Genomic DNA, 23,341 nt, shown 5'->3' on the forward strand with positions numbered 1-23,341 from the left:
CACTTAACAATAAAAAAGCAATTAATATTGATCTTTCATTGTGGTTGTCCGTGTGAAAAGAAATATGTAACAATTTCATAACTATTTTGAAAATGGTGTGTAAACAAGAAAACCTGTGGTTAGTGTTTATGTACTTCTAGATATAAACCCTAAGACAATGATTGCCAAAAGAACAACAACATGTAGAAATATACCAATGACAAAAAGTTGTAAAATTAAACATCAACAAGTCGCCGTTCAAAAGGAAGACGATCACATGGTTACAAGATCCCGCCTTAACTGGGTCAGACAAATGAAGTATGAATCAAGGATATCAAGTCTGCAAGCTTTCCCTTAACACAAGACAGTGTAAACTAGCTACCATCGAAAAGATGTCGTTTTCCCTCATCCTTACTGCAGTTTTCTTAGGGTGGTTCAGTGATATCGCCATAACAACAACATACTGTAGCATTAATAGAATCAACTAAGATATGTGAACACCACAGGAAAAGGAACAGGATCTCTGCGGTAAAAGAACAGGGTAATAATACAGACAAAAAATATTAAAAAAATACCAAACGGCCAAGTTTTATTCAAAAAGGGGCAAGTCGATAAAACATAACCAAATCAAACGTTCGACTATATCAACATACTGAACAAATGGAAAACATATTGTCATATATCTGACTTTGTTCAAGAAGCTGCCGAGTTCAGCCTGGTTTAATAGCTAGCCAAACCTCCCACTTCTATGACATTCCGTTATATCGTGAAATATTTAGATAAGCAAAACTGTGTGAGCAACAAAAACAGACTTAATCGGTAAAGTAACATTAATTGGAACCCAGCAGTCACAACTGTTAAGATATATCACAGACATACACACATACAATGAACTTAAAACAAATCAAACAAACATAATGATAAATTTGACAAATTATAGACTCCAACAAAAAGTGTGTTTTAGTTGATAGTACAGTAAAAACAATTTCTATTACACTTTGATGATGGGCACACAAATAGTAAAATATAAATGCATGATCATACAAAATGTTACCACTGGCAACACTATTTATACTAATGCGACCGAATCGTTTCTCTGAAACCATCTGCAACGGAAACGCTTTAGTATGAGAAGGTTGTTCCAAAAACTCTCTGTATCATTCAAATTAGTTTTAAATTAACGGTATACCAGATGGTTCTTAGTACAAACAAGTTATTTACCTAATCTGCTCCAATGAATATTTATAAACAATGTCAGAATACTGTCATTGTAGGAAAGGGCAGTGACCACATGGTGCACTTTTATTTGTGTTCGATGTTTTATTTTTTTGTTGTTCTGGTGTAGAGTATAGTAAAATATACACAATAAAGACATGTATTACTGTAATGCAATAACGCATTGTTATTGTTATGTTTGTGACCGTGATTTTGCCGATCTCTCGTTGATTTATGAATTTTGATTCTCCCTATGGTATCTTCCCCTTTTACATATCCTAAACAAGTTTCATTCCTAAAAAAATGCTGTTGGTTATCTTCTTTTCATAGTTGAGTTTGGTTGACATCTTTTTTCATACTATCATAAAGACATGCAAATATAAATGATTGCTACTGGGTTAATTATAAGTTTGAAGCTAGGATTTATATAAATAATAGTACAGACATTCCAGGTCGATTTTTGAACTACAAAAAGTACTACTGCAATGTTTAATAATTCACTAACTAAGGATATTCTCAAAAATGAATTCATATGCAGCTATCTTGCATGGATTCAAATAAAAACAACTACTACCCATAAAAGGAGAAATTGTCAATGAAACAAAAGATCTACTACACACATCATATCTCAGTGGTTATACGGTAATCTAGAATTGACACCCATTGATTATATAGAAAGCCACATTCGTAGTTTTGGCTATGCTCTACGTGACTTGATGGCTACGAAGCGAAACATAGCCAATACCCAACATTCTATACAGTGGGTAGCACCAGAGTGTTAATGACAACACTATTACGAATTTATCTAAAAGGATGCCATCCTACACTCTAATATCAACGGCTGTACTTTGAGTATTTTCTCTACAGTAAAATAATGAACAGTGCCGAATGACATGACCATGCACTGCCAAAAGATAATCTCTCTCAAATTTCAAATACCGTATATAAAAAATCAGCAAAAAGAATAGATCACTCATAGACTACCTAGAAAATGGGTTCTGAAATAGGTAAAACCTTTTTCAAGAAATAATAAAAATAAAATCTCTTCAAAATTTTTCATTGAGATATTTGTTTCAGCTATATATAACTAGTATATTTAACTACGTATGAACTACATGTAATTATACTGCATGACGAACATGACTACGAAAACATCAGATTTAAAAGTCATCTTTTGTAGAATCATAATCTCTTGTGTACTCTTAATAAGTAATAATTATCTGTATGTTCCCAGTTTAGTAACAGTTTATTAAAATAACACTAGGAAACTAATGTCTTTCTGCGATGCTCTGTTATATCCATATTTTTACCTATATTACGATTTATTTTCTAATAACCATGAAGGATTAAATTTTACAGATATACGGGAGGTATGCGTATTTTTATTACAAAAATGGCACTTTTTAACGCTAAGCATGATAAATAACGTGTGAAAAAGCTTATGTCTTCTGCAGTTAAATACCTCATACGAAACGTTAATAGAAAATCCGCTGATATCATTTAGTGAATTTCGGTGGCACAAGAAGTTTAAGCAAGTGTATAACTGCTACAAAGATAAGAAGATCACGAAAAGTGACACCATTCTAAATCGGTTACCGTTGGTCATTTTGCAAAGGGATTTTAAATGATATCTTCCTGAAATTAATTAAAAACAGCTTAATCCTACTGAGCATGGAATTGTTTGTCAAGACTGGCAAGAAATGCTGACGGATAGAAGAAAGATTCCGAACAAAAATTTGTTCATGCATATCAAAGATCCAGCTGTCTTCGAATAAAGGACCATGTGACAGCATGTCACAGAATTACGACACAAACGACAACGTACAGTTTTAATCAACTCCAGAAAGCAATACCTCGATGGCATACCTTTTAAAACTATTATATGGAAAGGCAGTGATATTCTTACTACATTGGTTTTGAATATTGAACAAGGGATAGATTCCTACGGCGATGAATTAAATTTATGTCTAATTGTGTGGAAAGTTCTAACAATATTGTGGGAAATAATCACTGGGATACCATAAGATCAAAACATTAAACATTTTAATGATTGATCCGATAATTTCTACAATTTTTAGTATTTTATACCAGTCTCAAGACATTTGATTAGTTTTCCATTGTCAAAAGTTTGTAATCGTCATGAAAATGCATGAATTATTTGCAACTGGACGTTCAGCAACACAAAATCAATCAATCAATCGAAAGTTCATACTTTTAAGTTGAGACCCTATGTTTTTTGTATGCACCAAAATCACATTGTATTGTAGAAAACTGAGATAACTTTTGCTATATAAAAATAAGAAATGCTGTATATGTGATTGGCAATGAGACAACTCGCCACCAGAGACAATATGTAATAGACGTTAAAGCAACTATATCGTAAGTCTGCAAAGCATATCAATGACGCTCGATACTAAAACATAATAATCTGAGAAGCCATAAGGAGCATTTGAGGACCAAACAAGGTCACATTTCTTCCTTTTCACCTTTTCTGAGTCGAATTTTGACAACAATGTTTGTTTCCAACTAAACATATGGTTTAAATGCGAGGTACACAGAAGAAAACGTGTTAGCCTGTCAGCTACCGGTAATGTCTTGTTTGTTACAGTCCCGGAGATTTGTAAGGATTATTAGAAAACTCAGCTGTCATCTCTGTGAACGTTATTCGTTTTCTGTAGAGGTTTTGATAAATCGTGTGAAGGGCTTTGTTCTTTGGTGGATATTGATAACGTCGATCTTAGTTTGATGAATTGACACATTGTACCAAATGGTTATTTGATTGAAGCAATTTCAATTGCATGCCTTATTACCCGTTTAAACGGCGAAAAATATTGAAAATGAAAGAGATATTAGTGAGAGATGACCATATACAGTAAATTAATTGAAATGTCGACCATAACAAAGGACAATGCCCGTTTTCAGTTTTTAGTGTCCGTTTCGGGTCATAGTCTCTAGTCTGGTCATTAGTTATCCATATCAAAGTTCAAGTTTTATCGTTAATTTCTCTATAAAATATATCTATCTAAAGCCAAAATGAATTAGTTTGCGAGCAGCGACGCGTTAACTCTTAATTTATAGATATTGGTTGTTCATATCGTGAAATTGTGCGGAAATATTAAACTGATATAGAATTGATAACGCGGTATTAAGTCCTATCATTAGAAAAAGGCCTTGTATTATTCACTATAATTGAACTCATTACATTTTGCCCTATAGTCATCATCAAATGTGTTCTTGTACTAATATGTCCTGCTTAGTCAAGTAGTAAAATTTGTTCTAAATAGAACATAATATTAAAGAAAGTTAAGTCTTTTTATAATAACTTAGGAAAAGTATTAAAATTTTCTACGTGAGAAAGTCGATATTTTTAATTCAAACATTATTAACATACAAAAGTAGCAATAGAGAACAGCGAGCATATTAAAACATAATACATGTTGGTGATTAAATATTACAAAAGGAAAAGCAGAATAAAAGGAGAAACTCCATTATCAAACCTAGGGGAAAGATAATTAAAAAAGTCAAGTGAAATTGATAAAACACTCCTTTAAAAACAAGAATCAAAGGTATGTATCTGTTAGCTTACACGGATATTACCAAATGACAAACAATATAAATGCATATGCAACTGTTTAATATTCAACGACTTTATCTTTCCAACTTCACAAGAACGATATCAAAAGCATTTGTACCTTTTACACTAATCAGTAAAAAGGAAATGCTAAGTAAGTAAAAAGCAAATTGCAAATTGTTTTACATTATCATTTCGGGGCCTTCAATAGCTGACTATGCGGTATGGGCTTTGCTCACTGTTGAAGGTCGTACGGTGATCTATAGCTGTTTAAAACTTTTACATGTCATTTTGGATCTTGTGGAGAGTTTTCTCATTGGCAAGCATACCAAATCTTCTTTTTCACATATTCACTTGTAACAGAATCATGAAAACCTGTAAACTGTCTATTCTAATAAGGAACAATTTCCAAATGGTCGGTGACAGAAACCTCATTATTTCCTTGAAGATTTTGGACTCTTGGTCACACAAATATTGTTATATATATATAAAAAATATACATTATTTTTTTTTAAATGTATGTACTTCAGCACATCATTTATTTACCAGGTTTCAATGAAAGCGTCAATTTGCGAAAACGTAAAAAAACAAAGTTTTGAAATGGCTACAACAGGGGACACTTTTTTCTTCTGTAACCTCACCAAACAATATTTATTTCGTGACAAATCTCTGCCTTTCGTAATTTTTATCTATAATATTATATATATTGAAATGTAAGCGATAGTTATTTGTATATACAGAGTTCGGTTTATTTTCCTCGTTTGTTATTAAGATATCTTACATTTCTTGGAGAATGTACTTGCACTTTCTCTAGAAACAATATATATTAACCTTGAAAAAGTTATCTTAATTTGAGTTCTTGTAAGTACACAATATTCTATTCACAAACAAACAAAACATATACCAGAACACGAAAACACACACGTACAATTAGAATATTTAACTTAAGAGAAATACGAAATAATCAGTTTTTTTTCAAAAAGCAGGGAAGATAAGTAGCAGCACATTTTTCAATTTCGAAAGAATAGAATGTTTTATTAAATATGTTATGTAAAACAAATGAACCATGTGAAATTAATCATGCATGCAACTTCTTATATTTACAATTAGGAAAAATAATATTTACCAAAAAAATCGTATCTTATATTACCCATACCAATAGTATAAAAATAAAAAAATGTTCAAACACGTTAAATTGCACGGTACTTAATAAAAATTAAGGTATTAAGATTCCACGCTGTTTGACGCTCATTAAAATTATTCATGTTACAGAATTTTTCAAAGTATTGATACCTGTTTACATCCAATCAGAAGCCGGTAAATAAGTGAGTGCTCTAGCTTCTTCATCTTCAAAAACAGAATCTTATTTAAAAGTCTAAATATTCCACTCTAGTGTCAAATATAATACATTCCAAAATAGTTAAATACTTTAACTTCGAATACATGGAACGGCTCGTCAAATAAACCTCCTTATAATGTCAGAATATATATTCACAATGGTTATAGAATAAACGAGAAGAATGTATCCAAATATATCTTTTTCTGTTGTGGGACATTTTGCCTAAATATATCCTTACAAGTAAAAGACCTTCTCGTCTCTACAATTGATTTTCAAATACTGATATAAGGTGAGAAATATTCATGAATTTATTCTGAGACGATTCGCATATCAGATTACCAAAATAAGACGTTAAAATTCAGCAGACATCTATTAAGGAGGTTTTGAGCGCCGCGAGTCCATTCCAATTTTCGGCTTTGGACAATATGAATTACCGTCTTCATGAATAATATGAATGTAAGATGAGCCCGTAACTCCCCAGAAATAGCTTAAAGGAATATAATCGACGGATTTAAAAATGACCAGAATGCACATTACCCTATTGTCGAGGAAGAAAATTAAATCTGAATTTTCATGAAGTCCCTAACTCGTTGCATATTTGCCTTGAATACTAAATAACTTCCGTGATAATTCAGATCAATACAACTAACGTTTATCTGATAGGATTTTCGTTTTTATTGTTTACCCCTGTTGTGCATAAAAATAGTTTACCACTTACTGAATAAATCTCCATAAATTCAAGAAGGGATATTTTGCTTCATATGTCCATTCATAATTTCGTTATTTACCAAAAACCACGTGGTTATTTGGTTGTGTTAACAGTCAACAACATTCAACATATATTTTTACAGTAGGTTAAGAAAACAACTTCTGATATGAAAAAAAAAGGTTTCAAACTTGTCAAAGAAAAAATAGGTTGCATGAAAACACTTGTTTACAGTAAAATAGACACTCTTTTTTTAAAGCAGGTATAATTATATTAACAACTGTTAATGTTTGTGTCATTTTGGTCTGTTGTGGATAGTTGTCTCATTGGCAATCATACCACATCTTCTTTTTTATATAATGTTTTGTTTAAAATAGATACTAGTACTCAAGGAAAGGTATACCAACATGGTAGAATTAAACCAAAAAATATATTTCTAAAAATAAGGAGAATATTGAGGAACTCACTTCAGTGATAAAAACTTCATGTAAAAATCAACTAGAAAAGGCTTCAAACTCATCAGGTTGGAACCAAGCTCTTAAACAACGGACAAAATGACAACAACAAAAAAAGATCACAAAGTATCGATATAAAAAAGATATGATGCCTAAAGTCATGAACACCCACTAAAAAGTATTTTTTATTGAACCCCCAAAACCTTAGTATGATAATGATTGATAGATGGTTGTTTGCCAAACGCCCAGTGGCAAATGTTTCAGGAACATAGTGAAGTGTTCGCACGACAAATGATATAACAAAACACCGAAAAGCAGTATTTTACACAACAGATGAATATATGTTTGAATGTAACTAAAAATTGGAAATTTTATAGTTATTTTTTTTGTTAAGTTTGCTAGAATTTGTTTAGGTTTTTTTTTCGATTTCATGAAGTTTCAAGTGTAGAATGGAAAGTGGGTCTCAATATCCTTTCCAAGTTAAGCAATTTCAGATAATTTTTAAAGGGGTTTAATTCAAACTAAATTATATACGGTCTAGATACCTGTGTGAAGCCGAAAGTGAGCAGATAATGTTTCACGGTTTTTTGTTTCTTTTTGTTACTGTGTGCATGATTGTTTTTGTAAAGTATGAGACGGTATAGACTATTCATCTTTTTGTAAGAATCGATAGCTTTTCAAGTTCTCTGCATGTCTTTTGCCTAACAATGCGGACTGAACGTAGAAAATTCGATGTGAATTACTTTGATTTTGCAGTGAAGGTTTAACATACAATTCTATCTAATTGCAAAAACCAAAAAAATTGCATATATTAACCAAGTCTAGATTTTATATATCGAATTGTTAAGTCTTTTTGTGACGTATGGTTTTAGCATGGGCTCAAGATAGCTTATGTTTGATAATTAGACATTGTATTGTCTACATATTTGGAATATATATCTATTTTTGTTTTTGAGAAATTAACTACTTGTAATGCTGTCCAAATACATTTCTGAATTATCTCCCCCCTTTTATGGATCTACCTAATCAAACGACCAAATCCTTTACTTCCTCCATTTATAACACTAGTAATGAATGGTAAAAACATGTTCCAGCTTCTAAAAGGTCAGCCAGGTTAGCGTGTGAAGTTCGATTTGCCGTATGAGATTGATTTCCTAGAATTATCAATAAGACCATTGGGAAATAAGATATCATTGGCCGTCAAATACCATTAGTTGAACAATAATCAGGCATAGTTCTCAATCGTATAAAATGTGTCCAGTTTGTCAAAATCATTAGTCAATAAGGTTCGAATAACTTCCAGATAAAAAACTTGATTCATGTCTTCCATCTCGTATGAATTCCCCAACATAGCAGCACACTGGCAAACACTAAACGTTAGCATTTCACAAACAGAAAAACAAACAAACAAAAAAAAATTCTTGCTTGGTTGTCTTAAATCTGTTCCACTGTTTTTATGATGATAAAAAATATCAGTAGGAGGGCGAATAATGTTAGTGGTACTAGGAGTTATAAACTGTCATGCACATGTCGTTATCTTGGTGAAACTTTTTCCTCCTTTGTTGCAAGCATATCAACAATAGTTTTTAATATATATCATATTGTTCATTATCCCTGAAAATTCTTGTTATTCTCATTGTTTTTCTTGAAATGTGTGATTTCTCTATAGGAAAAAAACAAGTTGTTTTTATTAATGTCGAGAAATGAAAAAGGGGGAATTTATTGTCACAAAAGGAACACCTATCAAAGAAAAATGATGCCTGAATTCACAGAATGGAAAGATAGCAGAACGAACAGACCACAGGGGAAATTTGATGCCAGTTGTCAAAAAAGGAACAGATACAGAGGGATCATGATGCCTGTGATAGAGGAGGGACATATCACTGTGGAATCTGATACTTGTTGTCAAAGGAGGAACGTATCACTGTGAAATCTGATTTCTGTTGTCAGAGGAGGATTATCTCACTGTGAAATCTGATATCTGTTGTCAAAGGAGAAAAATCTCACTGTGAAATATGTCGTCTGTTGTCAAAGGAGGAAAATCTTACGTGTGAAATATGACGTCTGTTGTCAAAGGAGGAAAATCCCACTGTGAAATATGATGTCTGTTGTCAGAAGAGAAACATTACACTGTGAGATATAATGGCTGTTGCCAAAGGATGAACATATTACTGTACAATCTGAAGTCTGTTGCCAAAGGAGGAAAACACATCACTGTGAAATATGATGCTTGTTGTCAGAGGAGGAACATTCCACTGTGACATCTGATGTCTGTTGTCAGAGGAGGAACATTACACTGTGAAATATGATGCCTATTGTCAAAGGAGAATCATTTTCCAGTGAACTCTGATGCCTATTGTCAAATGAGGAACATATCACTGTGAAATCTGATGTTTGTTGTCAAATAGGGAACATATCACTGTGAAATCTGATGCCTGTGGTCAGAGGGGGAACATATCACTGTGAAATCTGATGTCTGTTGTCAAATAGGGAACATATCACTGTGAAATCTGATGAATGTTGTCAAAGGAGGAACATATCTGTGAAATATGATGTCTGTTGTCAAAGAAGGAATATGTAATTGTGAAATATGATACGTGTTGTCAGATGACAAACATTTCACTGTGACATCTGATGTATATTGTCAAAGGAGGAACATATCACTGTGAAATATGATGCCTGTTGTGAAAGGAGGAACATATCACTGTTGATTCTGTTGTAAGAGGAGTACATAGCACTATGAAATCTGCCGCCTATTGTCAGATGAGGAGCACATAACTTTGAAATACGATGCCTGTGGTCAGAGGAGGCACATACCACTGTGAAATATGATGCCTGTTGTCAGAGGAGGCACATACCACTGTGAAATATGATGCCTGTTGTCAGAGGAGGCACATACCACTGTGAAATATGATTCATGTTGTCAAAGGAAGAACATATCATTGTAAAATCCGATGCATGTTGTCGTTGTCAGAAAAGGAACATATCACTTTGAAATATGAAGCCTGTTGTCAGAGGAGGAACAGTACACTGTAAAATATGGTGTTTGTTGTCAAAGAAGGAACATATCACTGGGAAATATGATGTCTGTTGCCAAAGGAGGGACATGTCACTGTGAAATATGATGCCTGTCGTCAGAAAAGGAACATATCACTTTGAAATATGAAGCATGTTGTCAGAGGAGGAATATACCACTGTACAATCTGATGCCTGTTGTCAGAGGAGGAACATACCACTGTGAAATCTGATGTTTGTTGCTAAAGGAGGGACATGTCACTGTGAAATCTGAGGTATGTTGGCAAAGGAGGAACATTACACTGTGAAATATGATTTCTGTTGTCAGAGGAGGAACATTACACTGTGAAATATGATGTCTGTTGTCAAAGGAGTAACTTATTACTGTGAAATATGATGCCTGTTGTCAGGGGAGGAACATATCACTGTGGAATCTGGTGTCTATTGTTAAAGGAGGAACATTTCACTGTCAAATTTGATGCCTATTGTCAAAGGAGGAACATTACACTGTGAAATATGATGTCTTTTGTCAGAGGAAAAACATTACACTGTTAAATATGATGTCTGTTGTCCAAGGAAGAACATATCACTGTGAAAGCTAATGCCTATTGTCAAAGGAGGAACATATCACTGTGAAATATGATGTCTGTTGTCAAAAGAGAAACAAATCACTGTGATATATGGCGTCTGTTGTCAAAAGAGAAACAAATCACTGGAATATGATGCCTGTTGTCAGGAGAGGAACATATCACTGTGTAATCTGATGCCTGTTGTAACAGAAGTATCAGAGAGCGGTTAAAAATGCAACGTGTTAATACAATGTCACAGAAGGAACATATTAAAGTGAAATATAGATGTGTGTTGTCACAAAAGGAAAAAAAATAACAGTGAAATCTGATGTTTGTAAATAGATAACTTAAAATAACTTAAATATGAAAATGAATGCCTGTAACAAGAGAAGACATAGACAACGGTGAAATCTTATACATGTTGGCTCAGAACTAAATATCACGATGGACATGAGGTCTATTTGCGCAGAAGTATTAGAACACAGTGCAAATCTGAAGGCTGTTGTCAAAGAATTAAAAGATCAAGATGAAATATAATGCATGTGTTTCAACAGAAAAGATAACAATGAAAGCAGATTCTTGTTGCAACACAGAACAACTAAAAGATCGCTATAAAACATGAAGCATGTTGTAACAGAAGTATTAGATCACGGTGAAAAGTAAGTTGGCGCAAAAGGAACATTAAACGAGAAAAGTAATTAAAGTGAAATTACAAATGTATGCATTTTACACAATACTGAAATTGTAATGATTTAGATTTTAAGATCAAATTATATGAAATAAATCATTCAGATCAACCATTTATTTATGAGATATAAAATTCACCGTCGGCTTTACTAAAATTGTTTTAACTACTTTAATTGAGTCAACGACTTAATCACTAATAAGAGATTAAAATATTAATTCAACAGGGAAGTATTAAATAATATTTTCATATCTGATGCTATAAAATCCGAAAAATATTCTAAATAAATTAATTATGCAATACATGGTATTTTATAACAGATGTAAACAACAGCTCTCCAACAATATGTGCATGGGCTTGTATTGAATGAATGGATAAATTTTGAATGAATGTGATATTCAACATAAAAAATATAAACATTTGCCAAAACAATATAAATTATTTGAAATTTCTAACAGTGAAATATAAGAAAAATATATCATCAAGGAAATAATTCTATCAAAAAGTTATTAAACTAGAGAACATACACTGTGTAATCATATATCTTTAGATGCATTAGTGTATCATGATATTTTATGAGAAGACCAACAGGGCTGAACTCATGCACGTGAAAAATATATGTATATATTTATAGTTTAATGATTGTGATTTAGTCACATTGTCAAGATCATTGTGTGTTCAGAATATGGTTCATTTTCGTGTACTAACTCTCCTTTTTTTTATTGTTTTTGCTGGATGGACTTGTTTTTCCAGAGACAGATTAAATAATATCTATATATGGGTATCAACTGTTCGTATATTCGAATGTAGCAGACTTATGGTAGATGATTCAATCATAGAGTGAAAAGATACACACGTTTTGGGTTAAAAGCACATTACTTCCTAAAGATTCTACACTACTTTCATTGAATGATTCAATGTTTCGGGATTGTATTGATCACAACTGATAAAAATAATACCATACGTACCCATGGCTTCTCTTCTTAATTATATTTTACGGTACAAGAATTAAAAAAGTTTCCGATTTATAACTTTCCATTCTTATATAGCAACAGTCCTGCAGTTCTTGTGTATGGACAGTTGCTACATTATAACTATATTTAGGAACTCGAGTTTCTAGTCATGATTAACTTTAAAGATTGATGTATTTTTTATAAAGAAGATACTATACGAATATATGATAAAGTTTGAGGTTCTGTTCGAAAGTTTACGGAAGCTTATGATGAATTTAGTTGATTGGCAAGGAATATCTCTGTTGAAAGTGGAATTTTATATAAGGTATATCGTTTCAGACGTCATTTAATGGGACAATGAAATGTTCGATGTTACATTTTTTTCTCTTTCAGTTATACTGTTCAAGATTTACACTGATTTTGTGGACAAACCAAACTGATAATTTTCTATTTAAATCTTTTTATTTAATCGTTTATCTATTAAGTTTGTCAGTATAAAAATCAAAATGCATAAAAAAAATATTAACCCTCACATTTTAATTTGAATAATAAAAATAAGACAACTAAACAATGGCAAATACTAATTTCTGACCAATAAAAAAATAGAATTAAAAATAGGTAAATAGCTTCGACCATAACAAAATAGATTTAAAATAAGCAAATAGCTTCAACCTTAAAAGCAATATATAATATTTCGAATTGTAAACTCGTACATTGAATTTTAAACTCGTACATCTGCTATCTGTCCTGAATGAAAAGAAACTTGACAATTTAGGGAAGTATTTATTTCTGGCCGAGAAGGCACGTAATTAAATTCATTTGAGAATGCTTAATATGTGTTATATTTTATCATACACTGCTGTACAGTTATATTGGTATACTTCATTGTATGATTATTTACTGATTTCTTAAAGATATAATATATATATATATTTCACTGATGTAATTGAATGTATGTTATATTTATATTCTATAAGCTGTATTGCTTACGAATAAAATGATTATTATATTATAAAGTTTCAGATTGTAAAACTGCGATGAGTGGTAATCTTAAATAGTTATCAGAAGTCAATGTCAGACACTCTCTAAAAACTATCACTGCAATGATGCAAACAAGTTTAATTGTGCTTTTATATGATATCTAGAATCTATTAAGTTCCCGAAAATATTTGCAACAATACAGCTGGAATGAAATAAATTTGTTTAAACAATGGAATACACATTGACTATAAAAAAAATCAATAATAACTGTTATGGATTCTTTGAAATTTCCTAAAAATATCAGATATTCACACAATTAATATGTATAAATTCGTTAGTGCATGCTTTATATTGAAAAACTAAACCCAACTTCAGCGTTGTCTATATGCATTTTTTAAACAAATATGTGGGCAATATTTCTTCATTGATAAAGCCATTAAAGCAGCGAGAAGCGTTGTACTCCATATAGAAATTGTGCATATAAATGCATTTATTGGTTTTCCGGACTTCAAAAATATTCTACTTCAGGGATTATCATTTTATAAATTACATTTCTTGTATCCGATTTATATTGCTCTTTGCTTTGTCCTTTTTATTTCTTCAGCACAAATGTGTTCACAACATGATATATTTCTAAATTTTGTATTAAAAAGACAATTTTTTGCTGATTCTTTAAACAACTTTAAGAGCGTTTTTATCTATATAAAAGATTCACTGCAATATATAAATACATAAACAATAATATATTTTGTATTTTATATGTTAAAATATTTTATAAGTATGAAATTGAGCTCAAAAAGTATCTGGATTTATACTATTCGTTAACATATCTAAAGTATGGAATAATCCTATATTTAAAATCAAACCGAATAAAACCACTAACAATTTATTGAACAAATTAACCACATATGTTTTAAACGAGATAAGATATGAGTTATTGTTGTTAATTCGGGTTCTCTCCCCTTTATCACAGTTTTAATGATATAATTCAAATTATCAAGCATCATTGTTAATACTTTGTTATTCAAATTAAACAAAAAACAAAAGATAATGTGTATAAATATACAATAATGTCACTTTATTCACAGTTGTGCATCATAATCGATTAATTATATCATGCAAGGCCATAGAAATTTAGACAACTGTGCATTAAAATATATCATTGACACGGGAAATAGAATTAAACAATATCAATAAATTAATATGATGCTAATCAATTTTTATACTTTTTCCAGATACCATGTATGCTTGCATGGAGCTGGGTTTTACAATTCTTATAAAAAATCAATGAAAGTAACAATTACTGGTATCCGCCCCTCATTTTTGTTGTCATACTTTATACCAGCTGACATAAATCATCACCACGTGTAATCAGTTTGACCCATAACTATTGTCTGTTTTATTTTAGAAATAAATCGAAATTATTTGATCAATAATCCAGAAAATGTCTAAGGAATCGGCACGCAACCATGTATCTTAATCCTGCGGATCTGGACAGACAAAGTCGGCATAACTTGTGAAAATCCCCTATCCTCTTTCCCTAAGGACCTACAATTTACGCCTTAATGTGTTATAATTTAATATCCTCATCTAGATGATTCGAACCGTTATGCCAGTGGCACCAAGAGTTGTAATTTGTTGTTAATTGAGCCATTTGGTAGCTTATACATTACATGAATGATAAAATTGAATGTTTCATTTTCTCAGTGTGGTGCCTTAAGTATTGATTCAAACATTTGCTTGAAAATTTGAAATTAATTGTAAAATCAGCTTTTATTATATGTTGAGATTAGCGCAGATTCAAGCCTCTGTGCGTAAACAAGTGTTCAGGTGATTGTGGGAAATTGTTTAAGCTTTATTTATTATTTCAAATGAGTAAACATAAAAATACATATATTTTGCAATAATGATAATGAAATAATTGTAATGATAATAATGAAAATGATGAAAATAAAATAAGACACACAAAAATAAAAATATTACAATGTGTTCTGTCACTCCTATTAATTTGGAATATATACATTGAAACTGAAAAACAAATTGCATTAATTTCAAAGTACATTTTTCATGTTGGTAGTTTTAAGAAAATATTAATACACACCTTTTAATATTTACAAAATATTTTTCTTTTACTGCACACGATGATAAAAATACATCATGTAAAACAAGTATAATCTGTTATTCTATGAAAACTGCCTACAACACAGTTATGGTCTCACATGGGTTTCTCAAAATCTTTGACAAAATTATAAATTTAAATTAATCCGCATGATGGTAATTTTCTTGACATTAAATCGTGGTGTAAATCAATTTATCATTGAATAATTGAGTACTTTTTTATTCGAAATTATTTTATTTGAGTATTTACAGTAATTTGTTTTATGTAAAATGTATTTTTTATACATCGATTCGATATAAAATACAGATTGATTGTTAAAAATTAGATGGCATATACCATGACGGTACGAATACTATTTTGTTTCGCTTTGAATTTTGCAAATTATATTGCGATGTTATATTAGACGGAATGATATCAACTTTGTAATTAGTTACAAGCAAAGCAAACATTGTAATGATGTCTAATTGGAAGAAGACATGAATTGTAAACTACTTTAACAAATTCTATCAATGTTAAACGTACAATTGCAGGCTTTGTAAATATTTAATTATAATGTAAAATCAAAACTTGTACATGGAATATTTAAGAGGTATTTTTGTTTAAGTTGTAAAAGGAAAGAGGACAATTTTGATAAATGCTAAACCGTTTTCTTTTGTCTGGCAATATAATATTTAAGAGCATATTAGGTACTATATTCCAAAAGATTTTTTAAGTGTTTTTGAAAATATTTTTTACAGCGGTATACTACTGTTGCCATTATTTAATTTGTACATATTCTTTACAAGAAAATGCCGTACAAGCAAACTTTCATTTAAAATCCACCACTTATATTTGAGAAATTGAAAAAGAACACTTTATAAATGTGATGCGTTGGAAGAGTTTTTTTCTGGTTTTATGTTTATCAGGAAGGCTCAAATCTAAGTATTTGAAAGGATGAAGAAGAAACGAAACAGTTGTGGATCAATATGAACAAAAGGGTCATAAAATTATAGTCAAATCCATTTAAGATCGACTTTGCTTGGGGGAGCTGAAATCTCAACTGAAACAATTCTACATTATTAAGCAAATAAATATTGTTTCACCAAAAACAAGTTCTGTTCTTGATGTGTTTTGTTATTTGATTTTGCAATGTGATTATGGACTTTCCGATTAGATTTTCCTCTAAGTTCAGTATTTTTGTGATTTTACTTTTTTCTTATGATGAAAAAAAACAAAACAATGAATATTGTAAAAATTAATTTATGTCCTAAAATGCACCATCATAATTTTATTGTAGAAATAAAATATTTAAAATGGTCATACAAATGACGATCGGTTATAATATAAATAAAATACATGTTTCTTAAATATATAAATACATATTTCTTAAAAACATTCCAAACAAAATTCAAAAATTATATATATCATTATAATGACAATATGTTCAATAATTCTAGCATGAAAAATCATTGGATATAAATAATGGCTGAATCTGAATAGAATGGGACGATTATAGGGTTAACATAAAGGTTAACATAACTCTGGTAAATAAATTATTAAATACATTGGTTATTTTTGATAGATTAATTACATTTGTTAATGACAGAGTATGCTCCTACCTTTGAAACAGCAAGAAATCCCATAAATACAATGTAATCGTACAGTAACACAATACTAGTTCTTTTGTAATAAAGTCATAAACGAAGTCAAGTTGTTACTTTCAGAACACTTCAACTTTATTTAATTTGAATGAAATTACCATATATCACAAAAATTATACATGAATGAAATATTAATTATTCGTAAAATTGTTGTTATAGTTCAAACGATTTTCCTGCTTTAATTTTGATCGTATATTCAAATTTTATTCATATTGGTCCGATTATCAGTTTCCCGTCATTAGATTCTTTCATCTTAAACGTGTAAATCAAACAACTATGGAAGAGTATATTGTACATTTTGTTACATAAAATAAGTATTTAGTTAAATATTATTATTATTTATTAATCTAAATATCATAAAGACTTTTTTCTGAACCTTGAAAATATTAATCATTTTCCAAATTTTTAACGTCGTTTTCACAACTACATCCGAAGTATAGATTTGTTACATTTAAGAAGCAAAACATGAAATATTTTGCATTGAATTGAACCGAAATTCAATTGATACCTGGTGAAAATAGAGTTTCAATTAAATATAAATTGTTCCCATCAACCATTGCGAGTAGAATGTTGATTTGTAAATGACCTTAGCCTCTGCATAGGTTTGGAAATGACAATAAAAACAAATTTATCATCTCATAATATAAAGAATTGTCGATGCCGGTAGAGAATCTATATTAATGGCTGGCACACACATTTCAAAGGCTAAACACTCCAATGAAACACAATTATTGTAACGACAATTTTAAACTCAACCCTGCAGACAGTTTATTTGAAGGTCAGTTTATAAGCAACATGAAAGGTCAAAAATGTTTGGTACAACTACAGCATGTTTACAAAAAAATAAAATGAATATACTCCAAGACATGTGTCTATTGAATATTTACATCAGTGTTTTTTAGGAGGGGGGGGGGGGGGGGGGGTTCTACAATTTTTCATCATAACATAAAACAAAAAACTTACAAAAAAGAGCTGGGGATATTAAACAGTGAACAACCAAAACAACTGCTGAAAGAATGTTAAACAATAATCAAACTTTCAAATAAATTTATATATGTGATACATATATATAACTATAAAGCAAAAATGCATACAAAAACTTGACAAAACTAACGAAATTTATTTAACCATTACTCATTGATTTGATTTTATTTTAAGAAATATATACTAAAGTGACAAAATCTTAAAAAAAGAATAAAATAGCAATATATATATATATATATTTCAACAAAACGCAAAGAGAAAAGCACAGATTGAATTTAAAAAATGATATTTTTGTTACATGTTTGACAAATTAAAAAAAACATCTCTTGGTTGTAAGATATTATTCCCTTATCGTATTAAATATTCCTTTATTATCTTCTAGATAGAATAATGCATTTCAAGACATGTAAAACTTACAAAAGAGTATAAAATTTGATAGTATGGAAAATAAAGAACTAATTATCTTTCTAGACAATAAGAAGCTAATAATTTTTTGTCAATACAAAATCATTCACAAACGTGATTTGTAGACTAGTTTAATTTTGTTTCGATGATGTTTTTCCTGGTTGCAAAGAATTTTTAAGGACGATTGATTAGATAAGTTAGACAAATTATCAAAAATAAAAAATAAAAAATAGCAAGAAGGAAAATAAAAAAAAATTTCAAAGAGAAAATACAATCATGTGAGGTTTATCAACCGATCATACTTTTGTAAAAAAATCGGAACACAATACAATTTGGCGATAATTTAAAGCAGGATTCATTACATATTCAAATATGCACACACAAAATATATAATTTAACAAAGGTCAATGTCTATGTATTGATTTTGGGTTTTTCCTGCTACAGTTCAACCCATATGTGTTTTAATATTGTTTACTCCATAACAAAATATTATAATATAAACGGAAAAAAAACCAAAAATACAGCCAGAAAAATCCCTCGATCATAACAGACTGAGAATGTTGGGGAGCAGATCAGTTATCTTCTTAAATATAACTTATCATTATCGTGCTTATGTTTCGATCTTAAACCGTAAGTAATAAACTCATCAATCAAAAGAGTGCGAAAAAAATATATTAACAAAACTACCGAACTCCAAGGACAATTCTGAATAGATGTCCCTTAACAAATTCAAAATCAAAAGCTCAAACACATCAAACGAATGAATTTTTTATAGGTCAATCATAACTTTTCCAGAAAGACAGTTAATACAATGATAGAGGAATCAACTTTTTGAATGAACAAACACAAGTCCACCAAACACAACCCAGAAACATTTGAGATTCAGAGAGCAACGAAACCTGAAAGGTAAGCAGTTCATATTCCTCCATTAAGGAGGTCTGCAATTAGCCAAAAAAATGTTGTTCTTTATTTTCATTCATTCATTCATTATTTAGCTCGACATTTCATTGATCTTTGATTATAAAAATGAATTTCTAGGCAATAAATTCCTGCGTTTTGAGATAAAACGTATTTTGATTTATTAAAGTATACTATAAAAAGAAACATGTTTGTTCACCCCGACCCTCAAATATATTTGTCATTTAAGTCCATATTTCAACAAACACGTTATACTCTAAAATATTAACATGTTAATAGAAAAGAAATAGGAAAAAGATATTCTAATCATCAAGATGCAGGTAAGTATTTATCAAAAGTTCTTCCCGGTCACCATCAATGGCACATTCAAGAATATTTGTTAACAGTAAATATAAAAGATTGCCGCTAATATCGAAGCCGTATGTTCTTTCTGATTTTACTGAAGGGTATTAGATTTTAAAACATGGAAGAAAGATGATGCCAGGATAAAGAATATCAAAACAAGTGTTGTTCATAGTAGGAAAAGAAATAGTAAGTATAATGGAATACAGTTAGACTGTCCCTTTTGGTATCTTTCGTCCCTCGTTTAGCATTTATCTATCTCAAATTACAACCAGAAAAAGAACTACAGAAACTATCCAAAGAAAAACAAAACATATATGTTTATTACATATGGACTATTTTTTGTAACTAGTTGAAGTTATAGTTAGTTGATTTAGATGAATGAAAAGGTCTGGTCTGTTTTCATTAAAGCCAGAAAATGCACAACTGCAGACACAATACAGTGAACATTATAACACTTATCATTGTTGACACCAAATTGTTCTCATAAGATAAAACTTTTTCAGGTATGCTCTTTGTATCTCATGTTACAAACACATATTCCATTTACCACGAATCATATTTAAAAAAAAATGCTATGTCAGTCTCAACCAATGTAAAATTGACAATGTAAACAACTCAAAGAAAATTTTATTATTACCAGTTAGGTTTATTTTCAAAGAAAACATATATTTTACATATGCCTTTGTATATAAAAGCCATTATAAAAGACAAAACTTGCATACATTAGTAGGGTACAAGATGGTTTATGTATTATTCCACCCGTTAAAATATGATAAATAAATTACATTAAGTTTACATGTGTTTCCTTGTCATTTACTGCTATTAATGGTAATTGTTATCAATTCTGGCCATCAGTTATGGTTTTTAATGTTAACGATATCCAAACTGTGGTGTTTTATTTCTAGTCTCCCTCTTAGTATAATTTATTACTTTACGTGAAAAAGATATTTTTCTGTATAATGGTATCATATTTCAATACTGCTCAGTTCTAATTATCGTTCAATATCGCTATTCAATGAAAGCTATTAGGAATCAAGAACGGCAAATTAATCACCTAAAAACCGAGATAAATCACAGATTCAAATGATTGGCCTACACAAAATGGCTACCAGAGCGACTCTAAACGTAGTCACTTCACAATTAAAATTAATTGAATGTTTAGTTGAAAGAAAAACAAACAAAGATTTACTAACTTGATAAGGCTTGTTTCTTGTTTTTGTAGGTAACGTCTTGCTTCCGAATAGTACACCATTCGGAATCCTAAAACGGATGAAGTGAATGACGATAAAGGACCAATGTCAGGCTAAGTGATTGATGACAATATGATTTGATTAATTCAAAGAAAAGTGTGTTTCTTGTAGAACGTTGAACATTTGTTGACTTTTTGCTGTTAAAATCAGCATACCTCGCTGTTTTCCGAGCAGGTGTGAGATTTTAGTTTTGTGAAGTATTTTTCACATTTGACCTTATTCCGTTTACCAGTAAACTGGCTAAAGTGATTTCGATAACTTTTTTCTTCTGCTCGTGATGTTTAACGATAATTTAATGATTGAATTAAATGAGGCAGTTTTGAAACATGTGAGAAAGATAGATGACTTTATTATTGCTAATCAATAGGATTTTAGTGAGTTTTAAATGATAATATTAAACCAAATGATTGCAGAAAGAACACGTTCAATGGATGAAACCTATCTGTCTCAAATATGAATTTATATATATTTGATACCAATATCAAGGTTTTATTCCCAAACAAGGTTCGTACATTGTGGGATGAAACCTCATTTTTTAGTTCTGTTTTTGTTGTCCACAAGTCCTTTTCTGTGATGTTGTGTATGCATATATCGTCGAAATGACATTTAAGAAAATGTTCAAAACATCCTTAATTTGTCAAAAGATAAAGTAGAAGGAGAACTATTCTTCATATCAAAATTTTTCATTTACAGGTCTATTTTGGTGTGATACGAGTTACGTTTGTAGAAATCCTGCATTTTGGTAATAATACTGATGACGTGAACACTATAGCAAACTAACAAATTTTAGACGGGGACAGGGGAAGCTTTTGTGAACTTAAAAGGTGCATCTAAATATGAACAACAACTAAAAACAAAATGATTTCAAATTAAAATTCAAAACGGAAAGTTAAAAAGGTTAAACGCATCAAAGGAATGGAAAACGATTGTCATATTCGTGACTTGGTACAGGCATTTTTATCAAAAAAAGGTAATTACTTATACAGTACAAGCATCATTTTTAAATTGGCACTTGTGCTTTCTGTTAATGGAATATGAATTCACCAGTTTTATAAAGACATATACCTTAATATATTTGAAATGCCTTTAGTATTCGCAGTAGAGGAAAAAGCTCTTTTGTATTTTCAACTATAAGACCTGACTGATTGGAGATTCATTATCGAAAGCTTTTCTTAATACTTATAATTGTGAACAAACAAGGTTTACTTTCAAAATATCAAAATCAGGACAGTAACAAGTGCAAAATGTCAATAAATATTTTTAAAGGTTTAAAACATAGACATAGTATAAATAATGTAAATATAATCATTCAAACAAAACCCAAAACTAAACAACAAAATTCATCAAACTTTCTAGACAAAAATACTTCAAAAACAGAGAAAAAAAACATTAACAAGGACACAAACAATAAAATATTATGAGATAACAAAACATCCAACTAAAACCAATAACAAATAAGAGAAATAAACAAAAAGCCATATCACTCCCATCCAATATAAACCAATAGATGACAGAACAAAAAGTAAAACCATACGGTCAAATGAGAAACAAATATCATTATAGATACAGATGTCTTTACATATGTTGGCAATAGTTCATGAGAGTATAAAATGAGATGTGTGGTAAAGCTAATTAAACAGCAATATACATGTTTGGTTGTATGCATCTAATGCCCTTTGTTTATTGCCCTAATTGGCACGGCTATGTGTATGCAGGTGCTTGCTTGAACCTTATTTTGAGAAATAAAGACGAAAAACGTTAACTGAAATTTATGTAGTCCATGGCTACTAAAATATATGCAGCAGTATATCAATTTTGCACTTTTATTTCACTAGTAAATCAATTTTATCTTGAATGACAATTTTGATCCGAACGTTGCTAGATATACTTAAAATTATCCTTTCATTTTCGGCTAATCAGTTAACTTTTAAAATAAATTTCATAACCTACTGAATTGTCCACAGAGCTGCTGAACATTTCAGTTCTTAATTGACTGCAAAAGAATGGCAAGAAAATATGACTACTAGGCAAATTCAGAAATTTGGAGTTTGACAAAATCAATTGCTATCAACCATCGGAACAATTTAAAGACAAAATATAAAGGGTGATAATTAAGGTGTCTATGTTAAAACTCAGAAAATATTTTTTTTAATATAAAATTTTAGAGTATCAATGTATATAAACAAAGTAATATATAAAAGAGGTTTGGGTG

The 23,341-nt window shown here is 30.3% G+C and overlaps 1 long non-coding RNA gene across 6 annotated transcripts in view; it reads right to left on the bottom strand.

The window, feature by feature from the left end:
- LOC134688215 (uncharacterized) overlaps positions 1-23,341 on the bottom strand; it is a 76,349-nt gene that overhangs the window by 26,760 nt on the left and 26,248 nt on the right. Inside the window, exon 1 of one of the 6 annotated variants that reach the window (XR_010101797.1) lies at positions 21,073-21,164. The exons of 3 other annotated variants lie outside the window; for them this stretch is intronic. This is a non-coding gene — a long non-coding RNA (uncharacterized LOC134688215). Of the gene's footprint in view, positions 1-6,058; positions 6,605-17,185; positions 17,291-21,072; positions 21,165-23,341 lie in introns of those variants that run through there. 2 more of the 6 variants (XR_010101796.1, XR_010101794.1) reach the window with 2 other exon arrangements.

Source organism: Mytilus trossulus, chromosome 10 (genome assembly GCF_036588685.1).
Source record: "Mytilus trossulus isolate FHL-02 chromosome 10, PNRI_Mtr1.1.1.hap1, whole genome shotgun sequence".
Taxonomy (NCBI): domain Eukaryota; kingdom Metazoa; phylum Mollusca; class Bivalvia; order Mytilida; family Mytilidae; genus Mytilus; species Mytilus trossulus.